Genomic DNA, 10,980 nt, shown 5'->3' with positions numbered 1-10,980 from the left:
AGGCAGAAGGCTCCAGTGTACTTTTGACTTCTTTTTCAACCCCCTTAATTTCAGAGGTTTCTTCTTCCTCATCTTCTTCTTTTTCTTTTTCTCAAGCTTTATTTTATTTTATTTGGCAGTGGGAAAGAAAAGGAATGGTCTCTGTTTTTCCTCTTGCAAAACCTGGAACATGATAACTACCTTGTCTCATAGGAACACTGTAGGGAGGATCTCAGGGAACAGGGACTGTTTATAGCCTCCATATGAAAATGTATAAGAAGTAATCATTTTGCCCTATTTGTTAATCTTCCAGGATTTAGTTGAGGTTTTAGAAGGGAAATGTGGCTCTGTTTTAAGAGACATTTTAATAGGGAAATGGTGGAAATCAGGCAGAGAAAGCCCAGGACAAAACTGAGTTTACACTTTGTAAATCTGGCACCAGTGTCTGAACTGCTCATGAACTGACTGATATCAGGCACATGAGAAACTAATAGCAAACCCAGGGCTGTTCCCAAGCAGTCTGTTCTCTCAGACAATTTGCCAGGTAGCTTCAAGGGCATGCAGCTCTGGACACCAGGCAAAAAATTTGCCACAGAGACCAATAAAAGGTCTCTATACCTGCCAAGGTAGCTTACGTATCCTGCACATCAAAGGCATTGCTTACCTCGAAGAGAAAAGGAGGGTCCCCAAGGTCAAGCCTTTATGAAACATGGTGTCAACCCTAGGACAGCCAGGAGCTCATCCAGGGCTAAGGGACTAAGGTGGCCTGTGCTGTTGCTGGTATTTTGGCGAGAAAGCAGCTGTTGTGGGAAAAAGCCCTCATACAGGTGTCAACAGAAGAGACCTGCTTACTTGATGACTAGTATCAAGAAATGGAAGGCTCAGGTTTCATCTGCTTAGGAAGAATGGTGATTTTTATCCCTGTGCAGCCTTTGCTGTTGGCACAGAGAATGTGCTGTGCAAGTTGACTTCCCAGGTGTCACTCTCAGGCAGGTGCCATTCCAGATTCAGATTGGGTCATCGCTCTTAGTGCCAAGTGTGGGGACTTGAGGATTGCCTATCCGTCTGCATTTATATAATGAGTAAGGGGGCTAAATCCCAGCAGAGCTATCCTCAACCAGTCTATCCTGAGGGTACTGTGCTTACTGTAGCAGTGTCACTATGTAACAGTTGCCAGCATACTCTTCCCAGTGCTACCTAAGAGACGGAGGTGGGATGGGCCTAATTAGAGCTACTTAGAAAGCAGGGAAGGGACTGTCAGTATTCTCCTTTTTCTACAAACAGGCCTACCCACGGCCATAGCATCCAAATTGTGCACACTATGCAAATATTATCCCCTTTGTGCCTCAAAGCTTAGACTTGCTGGGTTATTGAATTATTTTACTATTTCCTTCAAAGAAGCTTGAACCAAGAGGCAGTGGATAGACTGAAAAGAAAATGGGCTTTGAACAAAAAGAGCCCTCGGATTGCATACTAGTTCTTCCACTTACTGGCTATGTGACTGTGGATAAGTTACGTAGGCATCTGCTTCTCAGTTTCCTAATAGATGAATTAGAAATGGTAGTAGGCATATCATTGAACTATCATGCAGATAAAATTAAGTAACTCATGATAGGGACTCAATATAAGGAAGCTACCAAAAACAGGGAATGTGTTTTTCCAAGGAACCTGTCTCACTCCTCACTCCTCATCCGAAATTCCTGGAGCTTATCAGGAACATCTGGGGTGGATTCTACTTCAGAGCTACAGTGCTGCCTCCTTCTTTCCCAGTGACTAAATCTAGTTGCTCCTACTGCAAATACTAGAACCTTGGGAAAACATTCATGCAAAATGATTTCAGAAAACAATCTGTGGGACTTTTTTCTCTCCCTTCTCATCCTACCTCCCCACCCATTTTTATAACAGCTACATAATGTGATAAGAAACTGAGTCAGGAAAGAAGTGTCTGGGGAAACGATGGGGAGATGCACCTGTTCTGGAAAGCAGTAAACAAGCAAAGGGAATTGAAGTCTGTGATCTTGAAAGGACATCAGAGACTATCTAGTGGAACGACTTCATTCCCTTCTGAAGTTGAATGGCTGAACCGTAGCACAGTGGCAGCTCTGAGACTCCTACTTTGACCAGAATGCCTGAAGACCAAGCTGGAAAAGAATACTTTTAACAGCAAAGACCCAAGTGTGAGTCCTGTATGCCTACTTTAAATTGCACATGTGGACTCTCCTTTATCTAATGGGTCCCAAAACTCTCCTCTCTCCATTGTGTTTTCAAATAATTTTCTGTCTGTCGCATATTATATCCCTGGTGCCGTGGAAGGCTTATTATTATCATTAGGCTCAATTATCACTAATATCATACAATAGTGTTTTTAAAAGGTCTTGATGCTGGAAGGATAATGATTAATACTATGTCTTGGCACCATGCTTCTGCCTGATCTCATCCAGAGTCTCTCGGGCACTACAGATAAGATACATGAATGCTACAAATTGCATGAATACTACAAATTGGTGGGTGATGTGCATACTGGCAGGTCCACAGACAAGGAGGTAGAAAAGAGTATATGTGGAGTTGCTGAGACAGAGCAGATTGCTTAGAACCAGAAATGGATGTTCTGACCTATGTGGGGAATTTTATCTGTTCTTTGTCTCATCTGGTTGGCAGAGCTGCCAGAAATTCCTGGAGGTAGACCAGAAACATGCCTTACCTTACCTTCCAGGACTGAGTTCACAGTTTTCCTACTCAGAACTTTGGTTTGCTATTGACAACAATTTGTGTTAATGACCTGATCCTAACAGATGTAAATTCACAAAACTCAGGAAGAGAAGGAAACGGAGCAGGCAGCACCCTGTGGTTCTTCTGGACCTTGTGAAAAGGTTATCATTCTACAGACTGAGACATTCTATTTTTCTTTTTTTTTCTTAGTTTGTTTTTTTTCTTTAACTTTTATTTAATAAATATAAATTTCCAAAGTACAGCTTTTAGATTACAGTGGCTTTCCTCCCATCTCCCGTTCCCTCTCCCATCCCGTTCACATCAAGATTTATTTTCAATTCTCTTTATATATAGAAGATCACTTTAGTATATATTAAGTAAAGATTTCAACAGTTTGCACCCACACAGAAACACAAAGTGTAAAGTACTGTTTGATTACTAGTTATACCATTGATTCACATAGTACAACACATTAAGGACAAAGATCCTACATGGGGAGTAAGTGCACAGTGACTCCTGTTGTTGATTTAACAATTGACATTCTTGTTTATGGTGCCAGTAATCACCCAAGGCTCTTGTCATGAGTTGCCAAGGCTATGGAAGCCTTTTGAGAATTAACCTAAATGCCCATCAACAGTAGACTGGATAAAGAAATTATGGGATATGTACTCTATAGAATACTAAACAGCAGTAAAAAAAAAAAATGAAATCCAGTCATTTGCAACAAAATGGAGGAATCTGGAAAACATCATGCTGAGTGAAATAAGCCCGTCCCAAAGGGACAAATATCATATGTTCTCCCTGATCAGTGACAACTAACTGAGCACCGAAAAGGAAAACCTGTTGAAGTGAAATGGACACTATGAGAAAAAATGACTTGATCAGTCCTTGTCCTGACTGTCAAGGAACAACTTAACACTTTATCCCATTTAGTATTTTTTTTTGTTCTACTTAATACTATTGGTTGAACTCTTTAATTAACACAGAATTATTCTTAGGTGTTTCAACTTAACTGAAAAGTGATCTCTGTTAAATGTAAGAGTGGGAATAAGAAAGGGAGGAGATGTACAATTTGGGACATGCTCAATTGGACTTGCCCCAAGTGGTAGAGTTAGAAACGTGCCAGGGGATTCCAATTCAATCCTATCAAGGTAGCAGGTACCAATGCCATCTCACTAGTCAAAGTGATCAGTTTCAGTTCACAATTAATCATAATAATAGGATTAAGAGTCAAAGGGATCACATAAACAAGACTAGTGTCTGCTAATAATTACTGATAGAATTAAAAAGGAGAGAATGATCCAATATGGGAAGCAGGATACACAGCAGACTCATAGAATGGCAGATGTCCTAAACAGCACTCTGGCCTCAGAATCAGCCCTTAAGGCATTCAGATATGGCTGAAGAGCCCATGAGAGTGTTTTAGGCATGGAAAGCCAAGACACTCTGGCAAAGAAAAAAAAAACCTAAATGAAAGATCTCTGTGAGTGAGATCCCAGTGGAAAGAACGGGCCATCAAAGAAGGAGGTACCTTTCTCTGAAGGGAGGAGAGAACTTCTACTTTGACTATGACCTTTTTTAAATAAGAGATATTCTATTTTTCTAAAGCCTTGGTTGGCAAGCACAAACATCATCTAACTCCTTACCGCAATTTCTAAAAAAAACTAGGACAGCCATAATCATCATTCAAAACAAACAGAAATCAAAACCAACAAACATGTATTAATACCTTAATTCTTGTGAGTATTGTGTTCTGCAAGGGGATAAAATAAGCAATGATTCACAGGAAAGGAAGAGACTTTTGCAGTAGTCTCAATGGTGTGTAAGACAAGAGATAGAGTAGATGTCTCCACAATTCTTCAAGTTGTCATTGACCACTCTATCCTAAGTCTCATCTAGCTTATCAAGTCTCTGTCATGGTCCTTGAGCAAATCTTATGTGGCAATATTGTGTACAACATAAATATAGGGTCCACAGTCCACTTTAATGGTAAGATCAACCAGTTTGGCAAATAATGGTCACTAATCTCAAAGGTTACCAAAATGTTATAAGAATCAATGTGCATTGATCCCATTCCTAGTGCCCTTGGAAAGGAAAAAAGAGAATTCTTCCCTAGGGCAAAGCCATTGCATTTGAGTATTTTTGGAAATAGTATGGCCATCAACTGAAAATCATGATCACAGATCACTGAATTCTGACAATGGTATAGTGCTCTTTATAGGAATGCTTTATTTTACTATCTGAAGTTTAAAATTTTACTGTATCTTAAATGAATCAAGGCTTTAGAAAATTTCAGAATAAAGCAGTAAAGAAAAGGAGAATCAGAGCAAAATAAGAAAAAATTGTCTTTCCAAAATTTTTCTTTCAACAGAGTGTTTTTATTGGGCACTGAAGGTGATTTGTAATAATATGGCTTGTACATAATATTTAATAATAACTCATTCATTAATCTGAATTCCCACCAATGTGAGTACTGGGATAATACTTTATATTTTAAATGAAAGAGCTACAAAGAGAGAAAAGGAGACAGAGAGAGAGAAAAAGAGAGAGAGAGAGAGAGAGAGAGATTGCCTATCCATTGGTTCACTCCCCAGATGGCTGCAATGAACAGAACTAAGCTAGGCTAAAGGCAAGAGCAGAAGTTTAATCAAGGTCTCCCACATGAGTACAAGAGCCCAAACACTTGGGCCATCTTCTGCTGCTTTCCCAGGCCATTAGCAGGCAGCTGGATTGGAAGTAGGGCAGCTGAGACTCGAACTAGCACCTATAAAAGATGCCGGCATCACCAGCAGTAGCTTTATCTGCCCAGCTACAATGCTAGCACCTGTGCTAATATTTTTTAAATATCAGTTTGAAAGAATATTAAATTACACATCATCTCAAGTTGCTCTTAGGTTTTAGTCAGACTTTGGTGGTATTCTCAAAAAAAAATTCTGGAATAAAGATCTATTGAAGTTATTCCTAGGTCAGATGTAGAAGAACCACTGTCCTAGAGACAGTCAAGTGGATGGTTATCCTGGGACATGCCCACTGATGGGAGACAATGTTCCAGTTTTCCTGGTGGTCTTAATTATGAAATCAGTTTAAGTGCATGATCAAATTGACTGTGGGTTAGTTTAAGTTGTTGGAGAAAAAAGCACATTGATCCTCTCACTGGGCAGTACTTCATATCAAATAAATGTGCTTTTTCTTTTTTTTTTTTTAATGAAAGAGCCAATTTCTTTTCTTTTCTTCTTCTTCTTCTTCTTTTTTTTTTTTTTTTTTTTTTTTTTTTTTTGACAGGCAGAGTTAGACAGTGAGACAGAGAAACAGAGAGAAAGGTCTTCCTTCCATTGGTTCACCCCCCAAATGGCTGCCACAGCCAGTGCACCAGGCCGAGCCGATCTGAAGCCAGGAGCCAGGTGCCCCCTCCTGGTCTCCCATGCCTGGGCAGGGCCCAAGGACTTGGGCCATCCTCCACTGCCTTCCTGGGCCACGGCTGAGAGGTGGACTGGAAGAGGAGCAACCTGGACAGAACCAGCGCCCCAACCGAGACTAGAACCCAGAGTACCAGTGCCGCAGGCAGAGGATTAACCTAGCCATAAACGCTGGCCATAAACGTGCTTTTTCTAAGCATCTCATGAAATCAGAAATATTATTGCTTCTTGATAAATTTTTCTGATTCAAAGTCTTAAAAGATGAATTTTGGGCATCTAAAGTACATTTCCCCATTAAAGCCTAAACCCATTTTCCCTTTATTCATGACCATTTTCAAAATATGATATCCTCCTTTCTGCTGTTTCTAGCCTTGAGTAATTACCCATCTCATTGGGAATACAATTTAAACTCCTTAACATTACCTAGAAGATTCATCCATGATCCTATTTCACACACACCCCCCCTTTACCTCTCTGATCATGTGTCCTCCCACCACTGTTCCAGGCACACCAATTTTATAGCTTTGGAAACACCAGACCTGTGCTGGCCCACCAGTCTTTGCATTTGCTTTTTCTTTTGCTTGAGCCCTTGTTTCCAGATGTCTTCTGAGAATGGTACCTCACATCACTAAATGTCCTCTGACCAAGAAGCTACCCATGAGATCTGCAAAGAAAACCTTTACTCTGGAATTCCACAAGTTCAGAACAGAACTTTTTCCCATTGCTTTCTTTTTTTCTTCTTAACATTCTTTCCTTTGAATAATTACATGTATATCATAGTCTCCAACTCTAGAATATAAGATTTTTGCTCATTGTTGTATCCCATACACCAATAATGAGTGAACATTTATTCATTCATAAGTATTAGTGAATATCTCTATGTGACAGACACTGAGACACAATGTGTCAAGACATCAATGGCATATCAGAAATAATAAACCAACATTTATACCAGTGTCCTTTTCTTTCTACTCTCAAGCAAAGCAAAGATAAAATATGTATTTTCTTCCAGTGCATTTCGATTTTTTTTAAATGTTCAGTTGTCCTGGAGCAGGAGCCGACGCTATGGTGTAGCAGGTAAAGTCGCCACCTGCAGAAGAGAGAGTGAATTTGTCATTCTTCCTTACTAAATGATGGCCTTTTGCTTTACTCAGTTCATCAGTTCAAATGCTATCTCTCCCAGAAACACCCTCACAGATACACATGTAGAAAAACCATTTTGCCATCTATCTGGGCATCCTTTGAATCTGTCAAGTTGATACATAAAATTAAACATCAGGTACCTTCTGAATCTAAATCATAGTCTAATTTTCTGATCCTTTACTTATACAGTTTTCATGAGACAGTTTGGACTAATGCTATTTATTTTAAAACTTGGGGACCAGTATGAACCCTTTTCTTCTTGTTTATGATCAGCAAAGAGGAAGAAAATAAATAGGGGCCAGTGCTATGGCATAGCTGGTAAAGCCTCTGCCAGCAGTGCCAGCATCCCATGAGTTCCGGTTCTAGTCCCAGGTGCTCCACTTCCGATCCAGCTCTCTGCTGTGATCTAGGAAAGCAGCAGAAGATGACCCGAGTGCTTGGGCCCCTGAACCCACATAGGAGACCCAGAAGAAGCTCCTGGCTCCTGGCTCCTGGCTCCTGGCTCCTGGTTTTGGATCAGCCCAGCTCCAGTCACTGTGGCCATTTGGGGAGTAAACCAGCGGATGGAAGATCTCTCCCTCTCTGTGTTGTCTCTGCCTCTGCCTCTCTGTAACTCTACCTTTCAAATAATAAATAAATCTTTTTAAAAAACAAACAAGCAAAATGGAGCAGCTGGAACTCAAACCAACACTCCCATATGGAACATTGGCATTGGAAGCAACGGCTTAACACACTGCTCCACAATGCCAGTCCCTAAGCAATTTTAGAGACTCAACTATAGCTAGGCTCAGGGAAAATATCAAAGTTGAGATATCTTTCAGACACTCATTTGTGCATTTGGGCAGGAGGCCCAATACAAAGATTAGCTGCATGCAGACAGCAGCAGGCCATCTTTTTCATCACTGTAGGAACTGCCCAGTGCCTCATACAGTAGCAGGGCGCTGTGAGTAGGCTGACAGCCTCAGAATTCTTGGGAAGCACTTCTGCCTTATCCCAGTATTCTTCAACAGTTTACTTTGTTCCATATTATACAGTGCCTTTATCGCCTATTCCCATAAAAAGATGCTATCTTTCCCCGTGGAAGCTGAACATGATATCTTCCCAATTAGGTCTTTTTCTGTAGGTAGCCCACATCTTATTTCTCAGTATTCCCATATCTTTTCCCACCAAAGTAAACACCTCTTGCAAGCTTTGAGACAGATAACAAAAGTGAACTCATTTTATTTATCTGTAGAAATGGTTTGGGCTTAGTTTGAGATTTTGACCAAGATTCAGGACAATTCCTGTGTTGTCAAACATAGTTAGCCGTCCCAAAGGGAAACCTTATTACACTGCTTTCTATACAACAGGGAGAGAGAGGGAGGTGGTGGCAAGTTATGGGAAATGGGAGAAAGGCCTTTCTCTTACCTCCAGGGAGTGTAGATGGTTGATATGGAAGATTACACTGGAACAAAGATTGCATTGCTGGCTTATGTCATTTATGCTCTACTTGTACCACATTATTATAGGCTAGTTCTATTGTCTCAGTGGACAATAGCGAGTTTTATTTCAACATTATGTACAGAATGGCTGTATAGTCTCTTTCTTCTTTCCTCCAGATGCAGGAAGATATTCAGTATCAGATTTCTGAAGGAGCCATGTTAAAATGAGGAGGCATAAACATTTCCTTTTGTTTCCTCCTTCTTTCCCTTGTCAGCTTTCAAAGTCTGGAAATTCTTCTGTTGTTTGTGATAGAAGAGTAAATCATGGTACATTACAAGGCAGCCTTCTTGGGCAACTCTATGCAAACAAATAAGAGTGAAAAAATTGGATCATAAAAGGATGATTTCCATTTCAAACAGTTGAAGAGTAAACCTCTAAAATATTTAAGAGAAAAATGGTGTAAGCATAAATTTCATCCAATTCTGCTTTTAAGCAAAGATTTCTTTTTCTTCTCTTGTTTATTTCTACCTCATCACACATATGAAAATTCCAAAATTCTGCACTCTCAACTAGACACATAAATAGTGCATAACGGGTGCACATCCTTAGTAACTGTTGTAATTAAATTATTGGTTACTAGTGTCATCTATTGGGTGCATATTCAGTAATATTGCCAAAACTGATATTAAGCTAAACTTTATGTTCTAGACAATGTCTTTTCTCTTCCCATCCATGAATCAGGGATTATTCTTAAGAAACAGAGGCACTTTCAGGCAACAATTACACTGGGATATACTCAACAGGAAATAAAGAGTAAACAAATCTTTTTTTTTTTAAAGTTTGACAAGAAAACAAAAATTTCCAGGTCATTCATGACACAATCCATTGTCATTGTTCTAAATTTCCTAAATTATTCATGCTGGCTTCAGCAATTAAGGACCATCCCTTATTAGCAAGAAATCTCTGTCCTCCACATATGCTCAGCCTTAATTATCTCCCATTAACCTGTTCATCTCAAGTTGGCCCTTCTTAAAGCATTTTGTTGTAAAGTAGCTGCCACCAAAAACCATGCTAACCTGCCTCTTGGGAAGGAAATTGGTATAATACAAATATTGCTTTTGTATCACCTTGTGTATTCAAACTTCTTGTGTTAACAATTTCCACATAATCTGATCAGGACTGCTTAGTCAGCCTCAGGGGACTGCTGAGAGTTGGACAGGTGATGTTTACCAGCCCCCTGCCCTTGCACAGTGTGGGCAGTGGAAAGGATGGAAAAGCAAACAGGAGATTTAAGATTATGATCTTCATTATCATCTGGTACATATCTTTCAAGTCATTAATCAAACCCATTTTATAACATCTTTAAGTACATCTTGGCCATGATTTGTGCAAAACAAGTTGATCCATTTTTGGAAAACATAATAGAAGCATGACTGACCTTATTGGTGTGTTAATGAAGGCAAACTCAACTCTCTGGGGAAATAAAATAACAATTTTCTGTTTTACAGCATCTCTCCCTTTTATTCATACTGTTTCCACCTTCTTCCAACTCTTATCACACCACACCTTGAGTGTGACAGTAACTTCCCAACTGACCCTCCTGCCTTCAGCGCCCTCCCCCCTCCTCTGGCTCATCCTGCACCTTGCCCTGTACCTTGGTTTTCTTCAAACACAGTGAAGTTAAGAGATGCTTACTCAAAATACTTGACTGTCTCTCCTCTGCCTGTAAGTCTAAATCAAACCCAATCTGGCAATCTGGCTTTCAACTACTCTTTCAGTCTCAACCCCTACAACTCCTGAGGGTTGAACCCCAAATGCAACTTATTCTGAATAACTATTTTCTTTTTCTTTTTTAAAGGTTTACTTATTTATTTGAAAGGCAGAGTTTATAGAGAGGCAGAGGCAGAGAGAGAGGTCTTCCATCTGCTGGTTCACTCCCCAAAATGCTCCGACGGCTGGAGTTTTACCGATCTGAGCCAGGAGCCAGGAGCTTCTTCTGAGGCTCCCATGCAGGTGCAGGGACTCAAGGACTTGGGCCATCTTCCACTGCTTTTCAAGGCCATAGCAGAGAGCTGAATAGGAAGTGGAGCAGCCAGGACTGGAACCAGTGCCTATATGGGATCCTGGCGCTGCAAGCAATGGCTTCACCCTCTGTGCCACAGCACTGGTCCCATATTTTAAACTATTTTCTGATCACAGACTGCTCTTGCAGGTTCCATCTTGACAGCCCAGCACTGTCCCAAAATCTTTGTCAAAATGAAGTCTACCTTCACCTCCAGACATTGTCATCCCCACTACAGCCAGATATGCT

The 10,980-nt window shown here is 40.4% G+C and overlaps 1 long non-coding RNA gene across 1 annotated transcript in view; it reads right to left on the bottom strand.

The window, feature by feature from the left end:
- Window positions 1–6,916: 6,916 nt before the first annotated feature.
- The window catches only part of LOC127492987 (uncharacterized), a 44,500-nt gene continuing 40,436 nt past the window's right edge, over window positions 6,917–10,980 (bottom strand). Inside the window, exons 2-3 of the long non-coding RNA XR_007922864.3 lie at window positions 8,655–9,026; window positions 6,917–7,194 (exon numbers count right to left, since the gene is read on the bottom strand). This is a non-coding gene — a long non-coding RNA (uncharacterized LOC127492987). The remainder of the gene's footprint in view (window positions 7,195–8,654; window positions 9,027–10,980) is intronic.

This window comes from Oryctolagus cuniculus, chromosome 5 (genome assembly GCF_051225735.1).
Source record: "Oryctolagus cuniculus isolate XC-2025 breed Fujian yellow rabbit chromosome 5, ASM5122573v1, whole genome shotgun sequence".
In the NCBI taxonomy this organism is placed as follows: domain Eukaryota; kingdom Metazoa; phylum Chordata; class Mammalia; order Lagomorpha; family Leporidae; genus Oryctolagus; species Oryctolagus cuniculus.
The sequence above is the reverse complement of the archived record's forward strand: the minus strand, read 5'-3'. Positions and strand labels throughout refer to the sequence as shown.